We start from the raw sequence: 8,506 nt of genomic DNA, 5'->3' as shown, positions 1-8,506 counted from the left end.
CTGAACATCAGCTAACTCAGCCATGCTGGTGACCAGAGTGGAAAACGGAAGTAAGCCATGGATATGTGCTCGCCACATGCTCTGCCGGATCAAATGGGGGAAGTACACCTCTTTGCCCTCCATGACACAACCGATCAGAACTAACATGTCCATCGGGATCTCAGAGAAATGTGTGGTGGGCAAGATATAGGTGGCAAATATCATCTGCCAGGTCTTGGCCTCTCTAGACAAATGAGCAAACATCATCCCCTTGGGCTTCTTGTTGCCCGAATCTATCACCCATGGAGTCTCCAGGGTGGCAATCACGCACTTAAGCGCCTTATAATCGAAAGTCATGCAGTGGATAGCAATATCTGCCTGCTGATATGTGCAGGCATCATCAGTAATGTGTCGGCACTGCAGTGCCTCCTCGATGGCAGCCTCAGTAATCATAATCTCTCTATCCCTCAGCTGAACTGAATCGAGATTGGCACGGAAGAAGTTGTAGTAGAACTCCTTGACCTATGAGATGTTTATCCTCCCCAGATCCCTATCAACAAAATCCAAACCCAACTCTAGAATGCGGCCATTGACGGCACGCCTTACATCATTTGGAAGCACTAACCTCTTCTCAACATTCAGATTTGTCTTCCGGTATTTGGGGAAGCGAAGCTCACAGTAGAGGTTGGGGAATTTGAGTGGGTCAGTGGACGGAAGCAACTGATTTTCCTTATCCGTCTCACTCAGTGGATTTTTAGCATAATTAGCATATGGGGACGGGGTAGAGATCTTAGAGTGCTTTCTTTTATTAGAAGGAGTGGCTATGGCTTTTCTTTTGTCTGACATCCTGAAAAACAGAATTTACATAATATAAGAAGCTAGCCAAATAATCAAGAAGCACTCATAACAATGCATATTCAGAAAGTGAGCAAATAAAGTAGAAATCTTGGAATGAAAGCAACAAGGTTCAGAATTTAAAAGAATCTTCAAACCAAGAATTCAAACCACAATTGCACATTACTTGATCATTAAGCCTAAGAAACACCATATCCAAAAGAATGATCAAAAGAGTTAAGTCAAAAACCAAAGAGAAGTTAGTCGGTTAAACAAGTTAGAGTTAGAAATCAGTTTGGAAGTCAGTGATATGGTGGCTACCGGCTTAATTCAAAAGATATGTACATAGTAGGGATGTAAGCATGTTCACAATCACGAAAAGCATCAAGTCGTTGATGATGAAATATAATATTGCTAAAAAAAACAACTCATGAGAAAGCAAATCATCAATCAATGCAAATTACTAGAATTACATGAATTGGTGTTGGTGTGATCAAAATGTCAAAGAATGAATCAATCAAGAAATATTCAACACCAAATTCGATGAGCCATGAAAGTCACAAAGATTGAAATAAGATTTGAAAAATTCATATGCCATGTGACCAAGGGTAATCTGGACATGAAGGTTTCAAATCATAGCGGTCACATGGGTAGAAGAAATCATCAATCTTATGGAGCAAGCAAATAAGCTCAATTTCAAACGAAAATCAAGTTACTGGTCAATCTGAAAATTCATTAGAATCATTCAATGCACATAAGCAATCTAGCATGAATATAAGCAAAGAATATGATAATCATGACCAAACTTGTTTTTGAACAATTTCCAAAACCATTTAGGTAACAAAATCCCTTTGATACAAAAATCACCAAATAGGAGTTGTTGCAACAAGTGAGTGTAATTCATGGTGTATTGTTAGGAAAAATTCGGCAGCAATTAGGCAGTAAGTTGGCTATTTCCCAAATTCAAACAGTCAAATTAACTTCCATATGAATGCATCAACAATGAAAAATAGAGAAGACCATATATAAATGCATCAGAAGTAAGCAATTGAGCAATGAACAAGAATGAGCTACAAGCAACTAGCAGCAATAAACAGTGAAGCAACATGCAACATACAACATAAGCAGAGCAATTAAACAGAGCAGTTCCTCACAGCACAAAAATTCAAACATGTAATCACAAACGGAGCACTTATCAGACCTAGAATCCTCTAACCACATCCTAACTACCTAACAGCAGATATCTCTAACTATCATAACAAATAAGATCATGTACTAACTAATTAAACTAATAGGAAGCTAAGAACAGAAATAAAACAGAGCAGAGGCAGGGTAGGACCTGGGAAGCAGAAATGGTTGTGGAAAATGGAAGGAAAGGGAAGCAGTGGAAGTGATCAGCAGAGTCACTGCCTCAGATGGTGGTAATGAGGAAGCTCTCACCGGCGACAATGGAGGTCGCGGCGGTCGGAGTTGCGGTTACTGTGAAAGAGGACAGGGGAGGGAGAGGGAGAGGAAACGGTGAGAAGGAGAGGAAGAAAAAAAAGAGGGGCGAGGCGGCGACGGTGGTGGTCGCGGGGTGGCTCGCCGGAGAGGGGTAACGGAGGTTGGGGGTGGAACGTTGGAGAGGAGGAGCAGAGAGAGACGTTGGGGAAGAGAAGAGGGTTGCGCGAATGCACTGTTACCTTCACGAATTCAGGGTTAGTGATTTTTGAATCCGCACGAGTGCGCATGTTACGTGTCCGCGCAGGTGGGTTGGGCTAGAGGCATAAAAGAGGCCCAGAGTTGGCACAACTCTTGGGTCCTTGGCTTGGGTGATGCTGAGACGCATCGACACGCGCACGCTGTGCGCGTTCGCGTGGATGGCTTGAGCTTATGGAGTGGGCGCGGAGGCACGAATTATGCCGACGCATGGGTAGAGAAACAGGAAGGGGCGCGGACGCGTGCAGCGTGCGTCCGCGTGGGTTGAGATACAGAGTTGGCCCAAAAGTGGCACAACTCTCTGGTCCTTAGCCCAGAAAGTTCAGAATGCGATTCTATGCGCACGCGCATTGTGCTCTAGCGCGTAGAATCTCTCTTTCTTCTCTTTCTCTCTCTTTTTTTTAGGAAGAGCTTAGAACCCTCTCAATCTCCTTCAAGGTCCTAAAGCAAGTTAATATGTAAAATTGATACATAATTTGAGATAATGGGTATTTTTCAAATGAACTTAGAAAACTTGGAATCCAAGCAAAAACTCAATTTCAAAGAATCATCCCATATTCAAACCTAGATTGTATAGAACACCTTAGCAATCAAAGTAAAATTCATTTAAAAGGTAGAGAAACTATATATAATGGAACCCAATTCATTCATTCGTTATATCTACAAGAGAATGGAAAGAGTTTACCATGGTGGGGTGTCTCCTACCAAGCACTTTTGGTTTAAGTCCTTAAGTTGGACATTTGGGAGGCTCCTTGTCAAGGCGGTTTATGCTTGTATCCATCCTTGAACCTCCAAGAGTGTTTGTCCTTCAGTTGGTTGTTAGAATTTCCAACCATGTTCACCAAGCTTTGGTGAGGTTCCTTCCAAGATATGAGCTCCCAAAATTGACTTCCAGCGCATGATCCAGGATCCCATATCTTATCTTCACACCTATCTTCTAGTTGATCGTCTCGGTTCCGTTCGGGTGATAAAAAAGTAGAATTATCATGTGAGCACCAAACTATCTTCCTAGACCCATTCAATTGAGCATTACACCAATCCATGTTCTTCAGTTTCGAGCTTCCAACCATAATGAATCTAGACTTACAACGCCAACCACTAAATGTCCTCCTCTTACGCTTAATTCCACAAAGCGCCCTAAATTGGCCATCTGTCTCACGCAAACCATACTCAAGTGGAATAATGAAGCTGAGATTTAGAAGTTTTATCCACTCAAGCGAAGGATTGGATGACAAATTAGATGGAGGAGTTCCCAAAGATCGTGACAAAGCATGTTCTACTCCCGTCCATCCCCTTTTAGAGGTTTCCACCACTTGATAGGATTCCTCAAGTTCAAGTTCTTCTTCACCAATTTCTTCTATCTCTTTCCCATCACTCAAATCATACAGAGGAGGTTGAGCAAAATCTACCTCATCGTCAATTCCAAGCATAATGAGGAAGGATTCTTCAAACTCATAAGGATCATATGTTGATTCAGAACCATCATAGATAGGAGGGCTTGTTGCTTGGAACACTTCTTCCACTTCTTCATTGGAAAAGGGTTCAACAAGATCGTCGAGGGGACTAATCAATGCGAACAAAAAATCATTGATGATAAAATCCACTTGTTGATCAATTTCTTTCTGTTCCTCGTTTACTCCAGCAACATTACTCTTTTCTTTAGTATCCCTTTCACATTCCTTGAAAGAGGATTCTTCAAGTTGAGATTCCTTTATGTACTCAACATATCCTAAACATCCAACCGCTACTTCCTTTGGTTCAATCATCTCTACCTTCTCCTCTTGTTGTACTTCGTGTTTCGGTTCCTCTTCTTCACCTTGGAGTTTCAGGTTCATTTCCTTACTAAGCTCCTTGGTTGCTTCTCCACATTCAACAATGGGAGTATTTTTGTCACACAAGCTTAGGTGGAATGAGATCATGTCACCAATGGTTTCTACCATGGTAGTCATTTTCGCTCTTAACTCCTCAAACTTCTTTTCGTCCTCCTCATGTCGCCTTAAGAGATGAAATTCAAGATCTCTCACTTCTAGCATGGTGGCTTCATTTGAGGTTGGTGGTAAAAGAGAGGGTTCATCATTCGAGGGAAAAGTATTGCAGTTGGAAGGCGGTTCATATTGGTGAAATCCTTGGGGTGGTGTGTATGAATTTTGTGGTTCAGGGGAGTATTGGTATTGGAACGGTGGTTCTAGATATAATTCATATGGTGGTTGATATGGTGTGTATGAATTATGGCCATATAAAATTGAATGGTGATGTGAGGCTTGTGAATGTGGTGTGTAACTATATTGAGGGATGGGATCATATGCATATGATGATTGTGGTTGACAACCACAATTAGGGTCATCACATACATTGGGTTGATACACATTAGAATCAGGATTATACCCATAGGAGTTCGTAGGAGGTTGTTGCCATGAAGGTTGTTCATAAGCTTGAAGTTCCTCCCATCCTTGATTCCCAAATCCTTGATGCATATCCTCATTGGAGCTTCCATCTCCTACAATATAGTTAAAACTACACTCATAGTAAAAGAGGTGAGAATTCATAGTGAAAGAGAGTATAAAAGGAAACAAGTATTACTAACAAACAAAGAAAACAAAATCCTAACTAGCAAAACAAAAAAACAACCCAAATTCAAGATATTCACAATATATACAATAGCCAATAACATAGCACCATTGTCCTCCCTGGCAACGGCGCCATTTTGATTTTAAAAGGAGTTTGTCGTGTCGGTATAGAATTTCTCAATGAAATTAATTCTCGTTGCAAGCATAGTTCTACACCAACAAGCAATCCTCCCAATCAAAAATTTGGTTGTCACGAGTAACAAACCCCAAATAAAAATTAACCGGAGTATTTAAACTCCGGGTCGTCTCCCTAGGAATCACAATGAAGTGCTTGGACATTAGCAACTCAAGAGTTCCTAAGTTACCTTCCAAAGCCAAGAACATAAAATTCTACTCTAACATCCTTCCAAGCAGTTTGTCAAACACTTGGAAGGCATAAAAGGAAAGTACAACAAATAACAAGAATTGATGAAATCTAATGAATAACAATTGTAAAGAAAATGAAATCACAACTCAATTCAACAACAAAAGAACATCAAACATTAAATCTCATCAAGGAAAATCCAAATTCAACATGAGTGTATGAGCATAAAAGAGACATGAAAGTAAAATTAACATCACAAACTAAGAGAATTAAAGTGTAGAAATAAGAAATTGTAGAGGAAACAAGATGAAATCACGAATTTAAACATGGATCTATGAGAGATTGACCTAATCCTAACCTAATTCTAGAGAGAAGATGGAGCTTCTCTCTCTAGAAACTACACTACATGATGCTAATACTAACTAATGTTCTTCCCCCCTTTGCTTGGGCTTCAATTCTGCATGAAATACACTCAGAAACAAGCTGGAATTGGGTCTGGGCAGCTCAGAAATTGCCCCCAATGATTTGCCCTTAAGTGAGTCACCTGCGAGTATCGGCGCATACGCTCGCTCGCTTTGCGCTGGCGCGCCCATTGGCAAAATCCTTCATCTGTGCGAGCGCGTGCCTACATGAACCTCTTTTGCGTGTGCGCGCCCCTTTGATGCAATTCCAATCTTTGTTTCTTCATGCATTCTCCTCCTTGTATGCTTTTCTCCTCATTTCTTCCATCCAATACTTGCCTTATGATCCTGAAATCACTCAACAAACATATCAAGGCATCGAATGGAATTAAAGTGAACTAAAATCACCAGTTTACGGCCTAAAAAGCATGTTTTTACATTTAAGCACAATTCAAAGGAGAATTACAAAACCATGCTATTTCATTGAATAAATGTGGAAAAAGGCGATAAAATCTCCCAAAATAAGCACAAGATAAATCACAAAATCGGGGTTTATCAGTTGCCTCCCAACAAGCGCTTCTTTAATGTCATTAGCTTTGACGGTTAGCTCCTTACGAAGATTGATATAGGCTCAGAATTTCTCCCCTTACAGTGAACTTTCTTCCTGTTTCTCGTGGATGAGCTCTACATACTCTAGAGACAGGCCACAACTCATTGTATGTGATATGACTGGCTTCTTGGTCAAGACAACTCTCATGCCAGGTGAGAGGCCTTCAGTGGGGACTTTTTTGTCCCTCCAGCCTTTAGGTACTTTCTTCTTAGTACCTTTGTTTTTAGTGCTTGTTGATGGCTGCCCAACACCAAACTTAGAATTCATGTTTGGGGGATAGTAAAGCTTTACACTGAAAGAGATGGTTGGAACACTAAGTGTTGCACAATTATCTCTCTTTTCTCAGAGGGAGAGTTGGGGTGAGGCATCTTGAGTAGAATGTGATCCTCTCCTAGTTGTAAAATCAGTTCTCCCTTAGCTACATCAACGATAGCATTGGCAGTGGCTAGGAAAAGTCTTCCAAGGATGATGGATTCATTCTCATCTTCCCCAGTATCTAAGGTAAGGAAGTTTGCAAGGATGTAAAGGTTTTCAACCTTTACCAATACATCCTCTACTAAGCCATATGCTTTCTTCATTGATTTGTCTGCCATCTCTACTGAGATGTTTGTAGCTTGTACCTCAAAGATTCCCAACTTCTCCATTACAGAGAGTGGCATGAGGTTTATACTTGACCCTGTGTCACACAGAGCCTTTTCAAAGGTCAGAGTGTCTATGGTGAAGTGTTCGGGATCTGGAAGCTTCTGAGGTACCTGATGAGCGGATATCTTATACGCTTTTTGTCATCATTTTCATATAGTTTTTAGCATGTTTTGTTTAAGTTTTATTAAGCTTACATAGGTTTTAGTGTAAAATTCACATTTTTGGATTCTACTCTGAGTTTGTAAGTTTTTGTACAATTTTAGGTCTTTTTTGGCTGAAATTAAGGAACTGGAGCAAAAGTCTGATTCAGAGACAGAGAAAGTACTGCAGATGCTGTCCGGATCTGACCTCTTTGCACTCAAAAGAGTTTTTTTCAGAGCTACAAAAGTCCAAATGGAGCGTTCTCAACGGCTATAGAAATCTGACTTTCAAAGCTTTTCAGAAACCTATAATAGTTCATACTTTGCTTTAGAATAGAAGGCCCAAAACTAGCATCCAACGCTAGCCTCCTCCCCCGTTCCAGCCGTCCAGTGCCCAAAGGAGGAGACCAGCGTCCAAACTTCCAAAGAGGACCCTTAGCACGTGGATCTCATTAAAGCCCAAACACTCACCCAGTGGGCCCCAGAAGTAGATTTTAGCACTAAAAGACTATTTTACCATTTCTTATTTAATCGTTAGTCATTAGTTTAGTATTTAAGGGGTATTTTACATAATCATAAAGACCTTTATGCCATATTTTCATTTATCATTGTGTTTCCTATCAGTATGTGTTTCTAAACCTCCTAGGTTAAGGGGAGGAGCCCTGCTGAGTTTTATGGATTAATAAAAGTACTACTATTTCTCTTCAATCCGTGTTTGATTCAATTCTAAGATGTATATTCATTTTTCAACATGATGAATGGGATTATCCGTGACAATCATCTCCGTTCATCATACTAAGACCGCATGTTTGACAACCACCCGTGTTCTTCCTAGGTTTGTGTGAATATGTGACTAGAAAGCATCGAACCACCAACTTGATTATACATCTCTTAGACAGCTAATCCACGACTTCGTTGGGGACTTCTCGAGACACCAGTTCACCCGAGATATAGGGAGATTAGGTTCTCTGTGGTAGAGGCTAGAATCCAAAGGCACAACATTCTCTGATCTGGAAGATTCGACCTTGTCTGTCGCATTTTGAGTAGGATCATCAAGGGAATAGACTGCTAGAGCTTCACCCCCGTTCATATTGAATGATCGCTGACCCGGCGTTTGATCTAAAGTAGAGGAGATTAATGACCATGGTCGTACGGCGTTGATCACATATAGCCTGTCATAGAAGAAATCATTCACAATTGAAGAAGATAGTAATACTAGAGTTAATTGATGAGCGGATAATTTGTACGCTTTTTGGCATTGTTTTTAGTAT

The sequence above is a fragment of the Arachis hypogaea genome, chromosome 2 (assembly GCF_003086295.3).
Source record: "Arachis hypogaea cultivar Tifrunner chromosome 2, arahy.Tifrunner.gnm2.J5K5, whole genome shotgun sequence".
Taxonomy (NCBI): Eukaryota; Viridiplantae; Streptophyta; class Magnoliopsida; order Fabales; family Fabaceae; genus Arachis; species Arachis hypogaea.
The sequence above is the reverse complement of the archived record's forward strand: the minus strand, read 5'-3'. Positions refer to the sequence as shown.